The sequence below is a fragment of the Haliotis rubra genome, unplaced genomic scaffold (assembly GCF_003918875.1).
Source record: "Haliotis rubra isolate DU_JTF1 unplaced genomic scaffold, ASM391887v1 Scf179, whole genome shotgun sequence".
Lineage (NCBI taxonomy): Eukaryota > Metazoa > Mollusca > Gastropoda > Lepetellida > Haliotidae > Haliotis > Haliotis rubra.
Genome location: NW_025765769.1, coordinates 32,315 through 52,543, shown reverse-complemented (window position 1 = coordinate 52,543; position 20,229 = coordinate 32,315). Strand labels below are relative to the sequence as shown.

The 20,229-nt window shown below is 41.0% G+C and overlaps 1 protein-coding gene and 1 long non-coding RNA gene across 6 annotated transcripts in view; one reads left to right on the top strand and one right to left on the bottom strand.

Annotated features, from left to right (window-relative positions):
* Positions 1-20,229, bottom strand: part of LOC124273280 — a 40,606-nt gene that overhangs the window by 8,983 nt on the left and 11,394 nt on the right. The gene's annotated exons all lie outside the window — the stretch shown is intronic.
* LOC124273256 lies at positions 3,585-18,904 on the top strand. Of its 5 annotated transcripts, none has more exons than XR_006897594.1 (2): positions 3,585-3,704; positions 15,274-18,904. It is a non-coding gene; the product is annotated as an uncharacterized LOC124273256 (long non-coding RNA). The 5 variants fall into 5 exon arrangements; XR_006897597.1 differs by having other exon boundaries at positions 3,684-3,801; XR_006897598.1 differs by lacking the exon at positions 3,585-3,704 and adding an exon at positions 3,711-3,895.

The window sequence follows — 20,229 nt, the reverse complement described above, 5'->3', positions numbered from 1 at the left end:
TCCAACCAATCTCTGCAACCACCGATGCTTGACCTGACCCATTTCGTGACCTATACCCTGTTTAGAGGACCATGAGCCCTGATAAGCTGGTCTGCCCTGAAACCTGGCCCTTGGTGTGGGTGTATGTGTGTGGTAGAGAGATAATTATTCAAGTTTACTGTGAACATATACACCATCTTCCCAATAAGACAAGCACACACACTTTGAACCTGTCCTAGGGTTAAGTGTACATACTTGGTCTATAGCCTGGCAGGCTGATCGTCATGACCCATAATTCCCTCTGTATAGATGTCTGTCACAGCTCAATAACATCTTTATGGTACAATACTCATCTTAGCCTACTAAACATGCATTGAATTGATAATGTCAAAAGTCTATCCCTGACACGGGTTTGATATTGATTATTGCTGAGTCAGTACGTTGCAAAACGTAAAGAAATGAACTGTTTATTGAGACATTAGCGAGCTGTGGAAGACATTAAAATCTAACATTAAACTTATTTGATTAAAAATTTCAAAGTATTTATCCTTGAGACTCTGAAATCATGATGTTCAAAAATACTTATTTAACAGACTATCAATGACACTGTGGTTGCATACTGGCATCTCATTAGCATATATATTATATTTATAATGGATTTTTGATACCACAAATGGTAATTCATCTCCCGACTTTCTCTACACAAACTATAACCAGCATCTAGTGAGACATGCTTTTGGTTTTCTGTTCTGAAATAATGATTCCAGTCTTTTGACTTCTATGGGGATTTTTTTCTGAGTGAATGGGTGAGTATTTTTTCACAGTATTCCAGCAACAACACGACGGGGGGACATAAAAAATTGGCTTCACGGATTGTACCAATGTGGGGAATTGAACCCAGGTATTCGTCGTGATGAGTGAACACTTTAACCATTTGACTACTCTATCGCCCTCTAAGCTCTGAAATAGTATTGCTTATCACATGGACCTTAGGATACAAATTGTCTCTGGAAACATGTATTCTCAGGCACAACTAAATTCACCTTCATTTTGTTTCCGCTTAAACAAAACCGAAGATTAAACCATACAAATCATACTGAAAAACTTTTTCTACACAGTAAAACCACAGTAGTTGTCCATCTGCTTAAAATATTACAAAATTTTCATGAATACATTTATAATTGGTCTTCAGCAATCAAGCTTTTTTTAAGAGGAGATGGATGGATGACTAAAAGGATCCAGCAGTCCGACTTGCCAACCTGTTTATGCATGCAACTGTATCACAACAACAAGTCAGGTATCAATTATGTCTGATCTCCTACAATGACATTCGGTGGCACTCACAAAGTCATGCTATTGTAATATAATAGAATCAGGTTGTTCTTAATTGTCCTTAATGAGTATAATGTCCAACTTGGGACTTAAGGGATCAAAGCAGCATGTATGGTTTTGTGTTAATTATTTAAAGCTGCACTCAAACCATGAATGAGTGAGTGAGTGAGTGAGTGAGTGGGTGGGTGGGTGGGTGAGTGAGTGAGTGAGTGAGTGAGTGATGAGTGAGTGAGGTTTATGAGGTTTTATAACGCAATATTCAACAATATCAAGGCTCTGGACACTAGTTGTGACGACTTAATGCTTAAACCACTAGGCTACATGAAGCGATGGTTGCATGTGACCAAGTTTGAGGATTTACAGAAAGAGATATGGCTAGAGCAGGATGAGGTTAACGTCACGTTCAAGATTACAGCACTTATATATCAGTGTGCATATGTATACCTGTGCACGTGCATACTTGCACACAGTTTTGAATATGTTAATCTTGTATTTGTAGACTGCTGAGATAACATGTGACAATTACAACATGAATATACAACTCCAATACATTACACTGACTGCCAGCTGACCACTAGTGACGATCTCATTTAGAATTGGTCTTCAGTAACCCATGCTTGTCGTAAGAGGCGACAAATGGAATCAGGTGGTCAGGGTCGCTGATTTGGTTGACAATTGTCATTGCATCCCAATCGCGTAGATTGATGCTCATGCTGTTGATCACTGGATTGTCTGATCCAGACTCGACCCGTCCATGTTAAACAACAAACCGACCGACCGACCAACCAACCAACCAATCCAGCTGACCTGCCCATGCCATATCCCCCTCAATGCATGGTACCTGCCAGGGTAACAACAAGTTCCATCTTTTAACCTTACTTGGTATGATGCTGCCAAGAATCAACCACAAACCTTCGGCTCTCCAGAAAAATGCTTTATCCACTGGACCAAGTCAATCTGAGACAACTGTGTTACTAAAATCAGTAACATAACAAGCTCACCCAAATGGACATCGAAGGATGAACAGCTGCATGTTATCTGATTGTTTGCTATCAGTTGAACAGGATCACCTTTGTCCATGTTATCAGGCTGCACAAGCGTTTTGTAATCAATAGGTTTGCTTACTTTTTTCCTCAGTGCTTGTTGTGACAATTAAAACCAATGGTTGAATATGATGAGTTGCTAGGAAGAGGAAATGTTAAAGTTTCCTTTCCTTGTTAAATCTTAAATGTGATTCAGTCTTCAAATAGAAATGAACCCGAGTAACTGTGTTAAGCCCATTTCTGGTTTCCCCTGCCAGCAATATTTCTAAAAGCAGATTAAAACCTCACTCACTCACTCACTCGCCAAATGGGCCACTGGACCTTTGAGTAGTATTCCGGTCTGATGATTAAATCCATGTGGTCAATGACTAACAATGTGAAAAAATGCAATTCCTCCCATGGGTACAATGTGTGAAGCCCATTAAAAAATAGGGGGTGGTGGGTTAGCCTAGTGGTTAACGCGTCCCGGCTAGGTTCGCCACCGGGTGTGATTCCTAAAAATAGGGCGGTGGGTACAATGTGTGAAGCCAATCTCTGTTGTCCCCTGTCGTGATATTGCTGGAATATTACTAAAAGCGGCATAAAACCATACTCATTCACTCACTCAAACTTAAGGTGGACTCAAAATACAAGATGGGGTCTGTGTATTCTGTCTTTATTATTTTGGGTGTGTTGAACCATGGGTAACTCAACGTATTTGCGTATTTCCCTAAGCCACAACGGGTGCATGACAGCACAAACTGTTCTCACCTCTGTGGCCGGATCATGATTATTCCTGCTTAATTTACCATGAATGTAGACATTTATCACCAAGCCAATTATACACGACTTTCTTGGTTATCAGATAGCTCAGAAACTACATAAAAATATCAATATAACTCAAAGTTACGAAACAAAATATGTAACAGAACTCTCGGAATGAAAGCAAAACACGACCAGCTAGCTCAGTCTCCAGATATTATTTTTAGGGAGTAGAAATGGACCTATATAAAATACTCAATAAAAGGTATAGAACAAGAATCTTTTGCATTAACATATGAAAGGGTTGTGTGATCTTGTGGTTGTTTAAGTAGTATACACTATCTTCGTCATTAGGTACAAATATGTGATATTAAAGTTAAATGAGCTTGACAACCTCCAACAATGTGAAGAGAGCACTGTGACGCCGTTGTTGTGTGGACTTTTCACGAGTAAATCATTGTAAGTAGCACACAACGGACACATCTCATGATCAGCTGACAAGGCTGGTGATAAATATAGACATACACCATACCTGGGCCTCAGTCACTATCAAACACTGGAGTATGTACCTGTCAGTTTGAATTGAATACCTGGTCTTGACGAGCACAGGTAAGTAACACCTTTGAGAATCAGTGTGGACGACAATCTACCTGTCTATCTGCATTATCAACTGATCAAAGTAGCAACTGCAGCAGGCGTTGCACAGGTAAGGGTAGACACAATTCAGGTAAAAAGTTGTGGATTCATTTACCTGGGAGGGACACCTGTCTGAACTAAGCTGATGTTAATGTTGATTACAGGTAACTGAACAGGTAGGTTACAAATGCATTGTTATAGTGATACTGGAGATGATGATTGTTAACTTATGGTTTCTAATCTACACAGAGTTTCAGTGGTATTGTTATATTGCCTGTATTAGGGTGTGAGTGACACCATATTTCAGTCTCATGACTGATGGAACAGAACCAGGTAACTTTGGCAAGAGGGCTGCAGCTTTAACTTTTCAACTAACATCAGATGATGATAGAGTTGACAACTTATACCAGGACACGACATGATTAACGGAAGCAATTCACCCATATCAGGTCTTAGTAATGATTTGCAATGTGTAATCAATATCTGAGCACGTGAATCAGTGATTGATTTCCTGACATGAGTAGTGTGAAGTCCATTTCAAACTAGGCTAGCTCAAACGAATGCGATCCAAGACCACTTTTAGCAGTATTTCCACTACAGCCAGCTTAAGGGAAGGCTGAAGATGCAGGTCATTGACCCCTATTGTATAAGCCACATGCACAGGGAGGATATTGGCAGGACAACCCATGCTATGTTTTTGATGTGTGTGTGTGTGTGCCCCCGTGCGTGCATGCGTGCACGTTTGAGAGGTGTATGTGTGTGTTTGAGAAGTGTGTGTGTGTTTGAGTTGTTTGTGTGGATGTTTGAAGTGTGTGTGTGTGTTTTTAAGTGTATGCGTGTGTTTGAGGTGTGTGTGTTGTTGTTTTGAGAAGCGTGTGTGTGTGTATGTGTATATTTGAGATGTGTGTGTGTGTGTGTGTGTGTGTTTGAGGTGTATGTGTGTGTGAGAGAGAGGTGCATGTGTGTATAATTGAGGTGTTTGTGTTTGAGGTGTGTGTATATTTGGGTGGGTGGGGTGGGGTTGCATGTGTGCATGCGTGCGTGCGTGTGTCGTCTTGTGAAAGTCCCACACGTAATACTGACGTGACCTGTCTCAGCACTAGGCAGGGCAACAACTACAGGGCCAAACCATTGACCCCCACCCTCCAGACATCGGGAGGCACTGTAATAGAACATTTCTTTTCTTCTTGTTTTATATGTGCCAAAGTTTGACAGAAACAAAAGACCCCATTGAAAATGCAATAAAACACAAATTGAAAAGGAGCCCCACTGAGGTGGGAGATTCAGAACCTGAGACAAATCTAGACTTGATGCACTTAGGGCTTTGGTATTACATAACAGGTTGGGTGGAAGGGGAAGTAATAAGGTTCTAGGGCTGCGAGACTGGCCATACAGGTTAATGCTAGGAAGAACAACTAGAGGATTAAGTCCCCATTTAAAATAGGATACCTGTGGGGGTTAGGATGTTGTTTGATAGCAACCTATGCATGTTTTAAGAGGCAAGTACATGGATTGAGTTGTCAGATTGATCTCTTGAATGATCGTCAGACTTTGTATCCCAAGTGTCAGATCGTCATTAGGTACTGCTCGTGTTATCAATTACTAGATTTACAGGTTACTGAGTGAAAGTGCGACTGTATTGTTACAACTGGTTGTGTTCATGTCCAACAGCAATGTCATGATGAGATAGCACAATATATGACACCTTGACACGTGACATGCCGAGGGAAAAGGATGGCATCAACAATAACACCTTTTGTGGGTTGAGTAAAAATTTAACCCCCAGGCATGCAAGTGGACAAACAATATTTTACAATTTATGTTATTACCACTTTATATGCGGCTCTCATATATATTGGTTTGTGATACATGACAAACTGAAGCCACACCCATGTCATGGCAAAAGAACATGCAACACGCATGTTACACAAGGGTTTGTTTTCTAATTTGTAGGATCACTAATATTATCTTCAAAACTGGAAAAAATACAACCCGAACTTACATCTGTTTCCATACCATTAATAATTCAAGATTCAAGATTTTTATTTGTAGAAAGGCCATATGACCCAAAGTACAAATGTACAATATAACATAAGATTCTACAGAGTTACTTTCTTTAGTTTTATACATTCAAACACATGTTTAAGAAATTTAGCAAGATTTAACAGAAAGATGTTATTATTTGATTGGCACAGGTTTGAAACATTATTATGGTTACCACTACTACAATTTTGGATGGAACGCTTTATTCTCTGTTACAAAATATACACAATCATACAGTACATGTTTTTTATTCAGCATTACATTACAGTGTTTACAAATGTAGGAGTTCTTACTAAAGACATTTTTCTTACTCAGGTATCCACTTCTAAATAAAGTTAATACACGTCTATGCTCATGGGAACTAATGTTTAACAAATATTTTTCACAATTAAGCAAAATGCGAGAGAATCACTCTGAAGAGAATAGTGCCAGTTCTGATGAATCTTGAATCCATTAATAATTCTTCCCATCAACGATATTTCCATTTATTGATCATTTCATCAGTTTACTCTTGTTTGCCGCTGTCAGATCATACCCTCAAGATCATTTTGAGATTATTCTGTGTTTTGAAAGACGTCAATTATAAAACTTACTTTTTCTCAGTTTGACATTTAATATTTCAACATTAGTGACCAACAATCCACATCGCTAGTCAATACCACATAAACAACACCCAGTCATACCAGGTCCAACCTATCTCCTTATAAACAGCACTGGTTCATGGGGACCAATTCGAACCCAGAATTTCTACAGGTGGTATCAATTAATAAGCATCAAGACCTGGTGTATGATGCAGTATTTTGTTTGCTCTGTCGTAGATTCTCCTAAATTCTTCAGAAGGGTGAAGGAATGGCTCCATGCAGGAGACAATTTGTTTTAGCAAAAAACAGAAGCAAGTTAAGTTTTCCCAGTGCCCTCTGGAAAAAATTATTTTACAATTTTTTAAATAAGATACTCCTCCCATCTTTGAATATGTTGACTGATCAGCTTCCCAGTGCCCTCTGGAAAAAATTATTTTACAATTTTGTAGATAAGACCCTGCTCCCATCTTTGAATATATTGACTGATCAGCTTCCCAGTGCCCCCTGGAAAAATTATTTTACAATTTTGTAAATAAGACCCTGCTCCCATCTTTAAATATATTGACTGATCAGCTTCTCAATGCCCCCCTTATCTCCAGCATCAACACAAACCCGTTATGTGTGGCTGGCAATGGGCGTCACATCCAGTGACATTTGTGTAGTCGAGTGTACTATGGTGTTCCGCTTCAAGAAGCAGGTCATTGAGCAGGGGGTGTACCTTGAAGCCTCGTCATACTGGGACAGAGGCATTGAACGACTGGAACATGTGGCATACAAAACATACACTGTATATACAACAACATTCCGTCCAGGCTGGGATACCAGGTATTGTTTGTTTTAAGTCTCTGTTATAGTTGCTCTCTCTTAAAGTTACACACTGCATCAAAGATAGGGGTTAGTCTCACTACACTTGCCGTCCATGTTGAGATATCAGGTAAGGCTGTATCATGTATTGTCTCTTCTGATGTGTACGTACCAAGGTGAGTGTTGTACCTGTCCTTAACCGATTTGACACTGCATCAAAGACAGGAGGTTACTATCACTGGGGCTATTCTCCTTCCATGCTTTGATATCAGGTAAGTCTGTTTCAGGTATTGTCTCTTCTGATGTCAGTTAACATATCAAGGTGAGTGTTGTACCTGTCCTTGACAGATCTGACACTGCATCAAAGACAGGTGTTTAGTTTCACAGGGAGGGCATTCTCTGTCCATACAGAGATATTAGTTAAGTCTGTACCAGACATAATATCTTCTGTTGTCTGTCAGTCACAATGGGAGATTCTACCTATCCTTGCCAGCCTTGACACTGCACCAGAGAGATATCAGGTAAGTCTGTATCAGGTAGTGTCAGTCACAATGGGAGGTTCTACCTGTCCTTGCCAGCCTTGACACTGCACCAGAGAGATATCAGGTAAGTCCGTATCAGGTAGTGTCAGTCACAATGGGAGGTTCTACCTGTCCTTGAGAAACTTGACACTGCACCAGAGAGATATCAGGTAAATCTATATCAGGTAGTGTCAGTCAGTGTCAGTCACAATGGGAGGTTCTACCTATCCTTACCAGCCTTGACACTGCACCAGAGAGATATCAGGTAAGTCTGTATCAGGTAGTGTCAGTCACAATGGGAGGTTCTACCTGTCCTTGCCAGCCTTGACACTGCACCAGAGAGATATCAGGTAAGTCTGTATCAGGTAGTGTCAGTCACAATGGGAGATTCTACCTATCCTTGCCAGCCTTGACACTGCACCAGAGAGATATCAGGTAAGTCTGTATCAGGTAGTGTCAGTCACAATGGGAGGTTCTACCTGTCCTTGAGAAACTTGACACTGCACCAGAGAGATATCAGGTAAGTCTGTATCAGGTAGTGTCAGTCACAATGGGAGGTTCTACCTATCCTTGCCAGCCTTGACACTGCACCAGAGAGATATCAGGTAAGTCTATATCAGGTAGTGTCAGTCACAATGGGAGGTTCTACCTATCCTTGCCAGCCTTGACACTGCACCAGAGAGATATCAGGTAAGTCTGTATCAGGTAGTGTCAGTCACAATGGGAGGTTCTACCTGTCCTTGAGAAACCTGACACTGCAGGGATCAGGGGAGAAGAATAGCTTGTAAATTACACGCCATGATGCTGGACAAGAAGAGCCTCTCCTGACTGTCTGTTCACGTAAGAGTACCAGAAGAGCCTCTCCTGACTGTCTGTTCACGTAAGAGTACCACCTGTCTATAACCTATCACACTCATTACTCATGCTGTCAGATATGAGGTCAGGGAATTGCATTGTGTGGCCTAGACTAAAGCGTTACTGATAGACACAACACCTAGAAGGGCAGGCCATTCATATGGATCATCAAGATCAATCATAGCTACCTAGATATTAATCGATTATCGCTAAAAATCACAGTAGTAAATTGAAATAAAAAGAAAAAAAAGTGAAAAATATCAACATACGATTCATATCAATAATTCTTCGATGATATTTCCAATATCGATCCTTTTAGCCAGCCCCAACATCCAGCATGTCAAGTGAACAATTTAAAAAAAAAGAAGTAAAACCAGAGAAAAAATTATATATTTTTATCTTAACAAATTAGTCCTTTCTAAAACAATCCCTAAAGACAACCCTCCCCTACCCTCAGAATACCATATGACGGGTTCCTCAAATACAATACATCAGATGGAATCTTGGGTGGTGTATACCATTGTTTAGCGAAACATTTCATTGGGTGCAGGTCCATGCTAGCGGGATATATGACGGACTGACTGGTTGATACCAGTCAGTAGTCACTGTCACATGCACAGTAAGTCACCATAACCCCATTAGGTTTCGAGATGACTTGGGTACAAATATGCCTTCAGGCTTGTGAAATTCCATAGCCCCACAGTATAACAATGTGTTGTTACCAAGTGTAGGTTTTAAGCTTGCGTACACATACATGTCTTTACAGGTATTTTTGTTTTGACGGAAGTCATGCAGCAAGTGTACACAAAGGTGACGACAGTGAATGATGAACCCTTGTGCTGCACCCAGAGTTTTACACAGACTTTTAAATATCGGAGTCATGGTGACTCACAATATTTATTTTTGGGAGTCATTTCAATATTTGGGAGTCATGAGAATTTTAATATTTCTTTGCGTTAATCATTCTCAGTATGTAACTGTGAATGTCACACCACCAAATGAAACTACAGCATTGTTCAGTTCAAACAGCCAGGATTACTGTCTCCTCTGAGTTCTCTGGAACAATCTGACAGCTCTGTAAAAGTCAAACTATCATTGAACAATATCATTTTTTGCTTATCAAATCGATTTTATTGAACTGAATTGTGGGGGCCACCCATAAAACTTGCCTCAAGCTTGACTCGTATGATAATATTTTGAGAGTCGTTTACAAAATTGTTGCGTCAAATACGCAGGAATCATGCATCATGTAAAACCCTGGTTGCACCTTGCTTATTGTAACTTAAAAATGCAGGGCCGATTTAAACATTTAGAACTTGCACTGGTGCAGCCTGAAACCTCAAAATGCAGCCTTATATATATATATATATATACTGCGATTAAGTGGTGTTCCCTTATTTGTTTCTCTCAGTATATTTGGATGTTCAAAGAACACAGATTGACTTTAGTATTTACTAGGGCTGTTCCAATTAACTCACTTATTTGGTAAATTGAACAGTATTTGTTCCTGAATTCAATTCGCAATCAATTTATCGGAATCGCTAGAATCGAATGGTTCTGATTTTACTTGAATTTGTTATTGATATGAGATATGCAAAACGGAATATATCCAGACGAGGCAGGATAATCGTCAATGCTCTTACATATTTGATTTGACAATATAGTGGTCACTGGTGATTGTCAGGACCAATAACACTGTCACCATGGTTGAAACATGGCAGATCATTTATTTTGTCATCATTTGACTGTCTTCTTTGAGTGGCATTTTAGAACTTGGGATGTACAATATTGAACAAACTTCTTTTATTTTGTGACTGCAATGTTTCGATACAGATTCATGTACGATTGTCAAGCAGGAATGCTGTACAAGAATCTGTACATATCGAAACATCGCACTCACGAAATAAAAGAAGTTGTATTTATAAAGTTTGTTTAATATCATTTGACTGAATATGAAGAATAAATCATCATCTGGTGACCTGTTATGGTATTTGGGAAAATATTCGTAATCATGACCCTGTGATCGTGATATATATGTTGTATTCACCGCATAGTGGATTCGTTGCAGCCCTCGTATTTACTAAATATTAGCTAGTATTTACTACACAAGCAGTGAACCTGATCTACCACTACAACCAGTCAAGCATTGTAAGGAATGCTACACTGAAAGATCTAAGAATACAAGCAGTGGTAGGCCTCATGGATTAACCTGATTTGTAAGCAGGCAAGCTGCACTATTTGCATGACTGCCAAATGAAAACAAGCCAAGCAGGTTTTATGTCATATACAGTGGGTGTCATAAAAACAGTTCACTGTGTACCGGGTAAACAACCACTGATGGCGATGCACTGGTGGATGGCTGAAATAATATATGGTCTACTCGGTGTGTGCTTGGGGGGGATTTTGTGTGTGAGTGAGTGGATATTACATCAATGGTGAGAACAGTATGAAAGGGTCACTAAGTCAATATGTGTCTCCCCCAGAGAGACCCGTGAAGATCTGGGGTAGAATAGGTCTTCAGCAACCAATGCTTGCCACAAAAGGCGTCTATGCTTGTCGTAAGAGGCGAATAATCGGATCAGGTGGTCAGGCTCGCTGACTTGGTTGACCCACATGTCATCGGTTCCCACTTGCGCAGATCAATGTTCATAATGTTGATCACTGGATTGTCTGGTCAGACTTCGATTATTTACAGACGCTGCCATATAGCTGGAATACTGCTGAGAGAGAGAGAGAGAAAGAGAGAAGAGAGAGAGAGAGAGAGAGAGAGAGAGAGAGAGAGAGAGAGAGAGAGAGAGAGAGAGAGAGAGAGAGAGAGAGAGAGAGAGAGAGAGAAAAGAGAGAGAGACACACTGTTTTGGACAGGTGGGTGGAAGAGTAATTGTTTTCTCTGCCTTAACCAATATTCCTACTAATGAGTTAAAAAAATTGGGTTCAAATACACAGGCCAAGCACTGCTGTGTGGCGGTGAATGCTGATGATGGCAGAGACCCAGTACATATTACCCTTTGCTGAGACAAGATACAACATGGACTTTACCTCTACAGCTGTAAGGACTTGACTGCACATGTTTACACCACAGTGTTACACACCATATATCCCCCCTGTACTTGGTGACAGCACAGAGTCTGTAAGAGGAACCTGATATGTCACCATAGTACACATTTAACCTTGAACTAACCTCTAAAAATTCCCTTCAGGCATATCAAACAGGGGCACTGTTTCACAAAGGTGCTAGAAGGTTAACAATCACATAACATTTCTGCATGTGCTTCATGTATTTCTGGGCCCCGTTTCACAAAGCTATCAAAGCGCTACAACTGTCGTAAGTCTATGTTAGAGTATACAAGGTATGACAGTTGTAGGGCTACCACCGGATCCTGTTAGTCGCCTCTTACGACAAGCTTGGGTTACTGAAAATCAATTCTAACCCGGACCTTCACGGGTCCTTGGATTGTATATTCCCGGGAGCTGTGAATGGATCGTACCCACAATTTGCCATTTCTTCTGGTGGAGATTGTGTCTTGGAGGTAGTATGTTATTGTGCTGGGCTGCACTGCATCAATGACGGCGAATTCACCAACAGGTGCACACACTGCAGCCTCATCATTTGGTGGTGGTTAAAGTGTTCGCTCATCACCCCAAAGAGGCGGTTCAATTGCCTACATGGGTACAACATGAGAGGCCTATTTCTGGGGTCGCCTGCCTTCATAATGCTGGAATATTGCTAAAAGAGTCGTAAAATGAAACTCACTCACTCGTCGTGTCCTGTTCATGCATGATGGGAACATGCACTGAAACGTACACCACCACAATAGTTACATTCAAATCATACTCTCCTTATAATGTAACCAAACATTAGATAAGTGGAATATATCTAAACAGCCGACTCTGCTTGACTCTCTCTGTAACAGAATGGCTTGTGTAACTGCCTGTGTAACTGAGACCAACACCGAAATAGAATCATCTTTACTTCGCAGTAAAGAGTCGAGAGATGAAGTTGTGTAGAAAGAAAAGCAGGAAAATTAACAAACATCTCGTATTACACTTTAACATAGCTAGGAACTAAAAACTAATGACAATAACTAAAACCAACATCTTCATCACTGACATTTGATGTGGGTTAGTAATAGCAGACTGGTGAATTCATCAAATAAATTTGAAACAAATTCTCCATGATGATCAAACAATATTTAGCCAATCTCAAATATGGGTTAAAGATTTCTCCACAGTTAATTAGATCAAGTTACAGTGAGATGTACTAATTATGGACGAAAGCTAAGCAGATGTGGGCAAAGGGGAACCAGCTTCTGCAACACATGGCTGCGCAGTAAACTGTGCGTAACTAATTATGTAATGACGCATAACTTTGTGGTGAAGGTAGATTAAAAGTATATGCTTTGGTTGATTCAGACGATGCAAACGGTTGGAGATGCACATTTACATGTTCTACAACGTATTATCTGATGCTGACTGACTGAGGTCACACAGAAGGTAGGTATCTAAGATGTAACTGATAAACCTCAGTTGGACTTGGTTGGGAAGCTGCTGCCTTGAGTGGATGACTTGACACAGTTTGTTCAAAGTAGATTTCGACTGGTTTGTGACTAGACCCCTTAATTGACAGGTGTGTTGTAATCAAGCAGTCTGCCCGATCTGATGATGTTCAGGTGAGTACAGAGAATACTTATCTGAATATAATTTAGAGACAATTATAGATATTGTGATGCCAACAACCTACAAATTCATTTTCAAATTTCATTGTGCATGAGTGAGAAAGTAGGTTTTTAGGGAGAAGCATGTACAATGTGAATGTACCCCCCCCCCCTCTAAAATTTATGTACAAAGTAAGTGACCCCACCCTGCATGTCATGTACAAAATCAATGACCCCCCCTCCCTTCCCATAATTTTTTAGCATATTATAAAAATAATTTTATGTACAAAATTGATGACCCCCCTAGCACATGTGTACAAAATTGATGACCCCCAAAACAAAATGGGTGACACCTCCTTAAAATCATGATCACCCCCCTAGCCATAAATTATGAACTGTCCCTAAGCAGGGTTTAACTTGACAAGCTGAGGTTTCAACCCCCAGTAAATATTAATAGCTTTAACTTGGAAAAATTTCTTACCAAAAGCAATCTGGTCTGAGAATAGGATCTTTTAAGGAAAGAACTTTAAACCTTAAGAGCTTAAACCGAAAAAATACTGTGTACCATTAAAGGACTTTCCAAGGTCAGTGATTTGCTATAGTCTTTACGGTCATAAGATATGTTATCCATATTTTGAGGAGTGCAAATATAATCAAGCAATGTGGGGATGCAATGTGGGATGCCGAATGGGGATGCCATGTGGGGATGCCGTGTGGAGATGCCCTGTGGGATGCCGTGTGGGGATGCCGTGTTGGGATGCCGTGTGGGGATGCCGTGTGGGATGTCATGTGGGATGCAGTGGGGGATGCCATGTGGGGATGCCATGTGGGATGCCGTGTGGGGATGCCATGTGGAAATGCCGTGTGGGATGCCATGTGGGATGCCGTGTGGGGATGCCGTGTTGGGATGCCGTGTGGGGATGCCAGGTGGGATGTCATGTGGGATGCAGTGGGGGATGCCATGTGGGGATGCCATGTGGGATGCCGTGTGGGGATGACATGTGGGATGCCATGTGGGATGCAGTGGGGGATGCCATGTAGGATGCCATGTGGGATGCCGTGTGGAGATGCCATGTGGGATGCCATGTGGGATGCCGTGTGGGATGCCATGTAGGATGCCAGTGGGATGTGGAGATGCCATGTGGGATGCCATGTGGGATGCCATGTGGGATGCCGTGTGGGATGCCATGTGGGATGCCGTGTGGGATGCCATGTAGGATGCAGTGGGGATGCCATGTGGGATGCCGTGTGGAGATGCCATGTGGGATGCCATGTGGGATGCCGTGTGGGGATGCCGTGTGGGATGCCGTGTGGGATGCCATGTAGGATGCAATGGGGGATGCCATGTGGGATGCCATGTGGGATGCCGTGTGGGGATGCCGTGTTGGGATGCCGTGTTGGGATGCCGTGTGGGATCCCGTGTGGGATGCCGTGTGGGATGCCATGTGGGATGCCGTGTGGGATGCCATGTAGGATGCAGTGGGGGATGCCATGTGGGATGCCGTGTGGAGATGCCGTGTGGGGATGCCTCGTGGGGATGCCTCGTGGGGATGCCATGTGGGATGTCATGTGGGGATGCCGTGTGGGGATGCCATATGGGGATGCCATGTGGGGATGCTGTGTAGGGCTGCCATATGGGCTGCCGTGTGGGGATGCCATATGGGCGATGCCGTGTGGGGATGCCATGTGGGGATGCCATGTAAGGGATGTGATGTGGGGGATGCCATGTGGGGATGCCATGAGGAGATGCCATGTGGGATGCCGTGTGGGGATGCCATGTGAGGATGCTGTGTGGGGATGCCGTGTGGGGATGCCATGTGAGACACTGTACCTGACAAACAACCAGTTTAGTTGCTCTCACAAACACCAAAGGTTGCTGGGCATCTACACAAACTGGTAAATAGGAAGGGAGGTAACTCACTCGGGACAAAAATACAGTACATGATGCAGTGCATCAAAACCTTATCTCAAAGTTTGTATGACAAATTACAGCTGTTACCACCTGCACAATTAATGCTGCTCATTCTCAATACTCATATTTTTCATAAACAAGCAGATTCACTTGATATTTTTATCTTTTCAGAATGTAACAGACTCAACGCTCAAGAAAATTCCCCCACAAAATTGAGAATTCCAAATCAGAACTGTTCAGAAGATGGAGCTGCTAAAGCTAGTTGTCACCTTAGTAGTATGTGCATTCTGTGCTCTCATCCCTTCTGCTGTTGGGCAGCATGAGACTGAAGGTCTCATCATCGGCCCGCGTCCAGATCAATCAATCAAAGTCAATGGAAATGCTGCATTTTCATGTTCAATGGTAAACAGAACAATCGAATGGACATACGAAAATGGCACGAAAATATCGATGCTCAATACCTCCAGGATATATTTCAATGGTGGTGATCTCTACATCAACTCGGTCAACTTGAACGATACAGGAAATTATGTATGTTGGACAACTGATCATGCTTTGAACAAAACAGTGGAATTCAGGGCTTACATTATGCCAACGTACTTCACGGAAGGGATGATAATTGTCGGTGTCAACTGTGGACTTATACTTCTGTTTATTGGCTGCGGGATTAACTCACTCATTCAATCAAAACGCCAGAGTAGGAAACGTAAAGAAGAGACCTACAGAAAACCAGCTCCAATTTAAAAAACATCACACAAATTAAAATATAAGGATATTCTATTCCAATCTCAAAGAGTGTTGATTTTCAAATATACTCTGGTCAGTAATTCAGCAATGAGCTACAGTTTCTACAGCTGCACACATGCCCCCATTTCATATGAAATACCTAAAGTTCACAGTCACATGACCATCGCATCCCATCAGGTACCCATTCACTGCTGGCTGACATTTTGACCAAGGAGACAACAGATGTGTTATATGTGCTTCAGTGTTGGGCAGGATCGATTTCCTAGAAATTGTCAGGAGTCAAGCTTCCTGGCTCACCTCTGAACAAGCTCTAAGATCAAGCTGAAAAATATCACACATATCAAAATCTAAGAATATCCAATTCCTATCTCATAGTTTTTTTGAAAATAATCAGGTCAGTAATTTGGAAAGGTGAGCTACAGTGTCAATTTGATACGAAATACCTGAAGTTGATTACACTACTACACTTGTATGAAGATCCTGCCAGTAATTAAGGCCAGATCCTGGTCCCGGTCTCCAGTGATCTCAGTGCTTCTACTATCATAAGTATGTGCTAAAGTTCGGTAATTAAAACTGCCTTAACACTAAACAAGTTACAAGGATTTACATTTTTCAGTCTCAAGTGAATAAATGGTATTAATCCCAAACCATTTCCTCACAAGGGAAAGAAACTTTCAAGGTCATACATATATATTACCAGAGTATGAAATAAGGCCTGTCCGACAGCCCGAAACAGGGGTAGATTTCGGACGGGTGGTCTAAATTTACAGCTAGCCAGCCCGATGTTCTGGCAAAATATTTAGATAACATGTTCCATACATCCGAGAAAATGAGCGTAACATTTAGACTTGACAATTTGTTTAAACATTAAACTATCGTATCGCAACTCAATGCACTGTGTTGACATATATCATCACTAAAACAGCTACATATCTCAGGTTCATTAATTATTCATTGTAACGAAAAATTGAGTTATTTTTTGGGATTATTTGGTCTGGTTAAATCCATTTTGGGCTGGTAACATTGAAGTTTTCAGCCCTAATGTCTGGCTGGGTTTTTGGCTTATTTCATACACTGATATTACTTGTTATTTCAACATGTTTGAGAGAAACAATGTAGAAAAACGGTCAACCCTATACACTTCACTGATGGCAGACTACTGTTCGGATGACGTCATGTCATAACTTTGTGATGACATGAACAAACGCATGACGTTTCATTGTATTTTTCGACAGCGAAGCCATAAGAAGCCATGTTTTATTGTTTTTATGTTTTCTCCTTTAGTATTGTAGCAGGCATTAGTATGAGCAGGTATTAGTACCTGGATGTAGCGCTATATAAATACCCACATTATTATTATTATTATTAGACCGTGTAATTGGCAAATCAGTAATGTGAATCGCTGAAAACAATTTGAATGTGCAAATACCAAGTGTGAGTGAGTTTAGTTTTATGCTGCTTTTAGCAATATTCCAGCAATATCACAGTGTGTAACACTAGAAATGGGCTTTACACATTGTACCCATGTGAGGAATTGAACCCGGATCTTCGGGGTGAAGAGCGAACTCTGTAAGTGTAACCGCTAGGCTACCCCACCGCCCTGCAAGTACCGGAAAGTCATTACAGGCAATCATTCTACCCTTATTGTTACCATTCTACCCTTATTGGTACCATTCTACCCTTATTGGTACCATAATGTTTCCTTCTGCTTGTGTTGTGGTTAAGGATCTGTTACTGTAACACCTAATGATCATTACAGGCAATCATTCTACCCTTATTGGTACCAGTCTACCCTTATTGGTACCATTCTACCCTTATTGGTACCATTCTACCCTTATTGGTACCTAGTGTTTCCTTCTGCTTCTGTTGTGGTTAAGGATCTGTTACTGTAACACCTAATAATCAGTATTCAATGTGTTGTGAACAGATATTCAGGATGTGTACTGTGATATATTGAGAGATGGAGAGTTTGCATGTGATTGACACATTTGCACATGCAGATGCTATTTTCTATATACTAATGTAAATATTACATCATTGTTATTTGTCGCCATTTTAAAGTAACAGGGCAAAAAACAACATCAGAGAGAAAGAAATCTTTGATGTTTAATTAGTTTTGTCAATTTGACGGTAAATAGCATTTGTCGATGATTCTGTGAAATGATAATATAAGCTATTGCGATATATGTCATTTGGAAAGCATATTGCTGTATTCGGTTATACAGGTAGTATTGTGCTGTCATAGTAGATATAGTTTTATATTTAACCTCATGCTTAATGAAGTCACACATGGCAATCAATAAATGTTTATATTGACTGCACATTCAATGCACACAAAAATAGAATAAAATGAAAAATAAGAAAAGGCAAAGGTTTAGCAGTAGTAGAAACTGTAGACATTATTACATTAGTTTGAGTTTTGGCAGTGAAACAATTCCAACAGCTGTTGGGACAAAGTCAGAGTTTAAACATAGACAATATATATATACATGTATATTCTAGGTGTCCCACTTTGGCTAGGCATCCCACTTTGACTAAGCGTCTGACTTTGTGTGCTGGCGATTAGGTGCCTGACTCTGAGGGTGTGGGTTCGAATCCCGGAAGGGACTCAACCCCAAAAAAGTACTAGAATCTGTACTTTACTGAGATATGATGTAATCCCAAATATAATATATGTTACATTTGACCACTTTCTAAAATGGCATTGTGTATTTCATGTTTATTCTAAATAGTACACAAGGCACTTGTAAGTTGATAAAAATTGCCTATGCCAAATTATGTTGAAAAATGGTTTTCAAGGTATGGCACGGAATGGATGTGAAGACCAATGAAAGGGAACCAAGCCCAACACTATATGTCTGCCTTTTTCCTTTGTACATTGAAATGCACAATTCTCATGCGTCCATATAGAGCAGGGAAGACTATGTATACCGCCATGTGTATATTCTGTAATGCTGTGATTACAAATCTAATGATATTCATGCATGACATTATTTCAGATAAATACTCGGCATCATTTCAGAATTTAAATAAAGATATTTTTATACATTTTAAAGCCTGTTTGTGTTGTTTGTAAAAATAACAGTTGCTAAGAAACAAGCAAAGTGTGTTTATTTGCCTAAGAAGGACTGACTGACTGAGTTTAGTTTTGCTTTTGCAATATTCCAGCAATATCATGCATGGGGACACCAGAAATGGGCTTAACACATTGTGCCCAAAGGAATCGAAGATCCTTACGCGAATAGCGCTAACCACTAGGCTACCCACCGCCCCCATAATGAAAGGAAGAAGATCTTGGCTCCGGCTCTGAGTTGAATATTTTTGTTTGCTTGTTTGTTGTTTAACGCCACAGTCAACAATATTTCAACTATAGGGCGGCTGTCTGTAAATAATGGGAGTCCAGATCAGACAATGCAGTGATCAACAGCATGAGTATCAATCTATGCAATTGGTATGTGATGACATGTGTCAACCAAGTCAGTCAACTACATGAGTGAGCCTGACCATCTGATCCCGTTCCTCTGAGTGAGTGAGTGAGTGAGTGAGTGAGTTAGTGAGTGAGTGAGGTGAGTGAGTGAGGTGAGGTGAAAGGTGAAACTGGGTTTTACGTCGTGCTTGAGAATATTTCGCTCATATGACGACGTGCATGCATGTGTATGTGTATGTGCGGCTGCTTGTACTAGCCCAGACTTAAGCTGGTTTTATAGTGCTAGCCCACTGAGATACCATGCTGCAGTGAAGCATGAATACCCCACTCAGACACATTATACTGACTCCGAGCCGACCAGTCCCTTGTTGTACCCATTAATGCCGACCGCCAGGCAGAGACCAACAAGTACCATATTTTAACGTCTTTTGGTATGACGCGGTCAGGGATCGAACCGGCGACCTTCGACACCGGTGGACGCTCTAACCACTACACCACAGAGTGAGTGAGTGAGTGAGTGGGGATGGGTATGTGGGTTTGTTGGTGAGTGAGTAAATTGAAACACATGACGCATTGTACACGAATACAAATTTCAACCTCATATTTTGTTATTATTCTAGATTATGCATATCACATCAGTTGATTTTGTTTGAGGGAAAACTTGCTTCACTATTTAAAATGCAATGTGCAATGACCCTCTGCCTTCTAATAAACGCTGGCAATATACATAAGCCTACCTATATTAATAGTCCATAGATTGCATTATACACTGGACTGACACCCTAAACGATGCACAAAGGCAGCCAAAACACCCGATTATTTCCCCATGGATCAGGGTGTAATAAATTTATCATCCTCGGCAGGGTATATAACCAGAGCTGCCCATCAGGTTAACAGTCACATGACCATCTCATCCTACCGGGTACCCATTCACTGCTGGGTGAACAGAGACA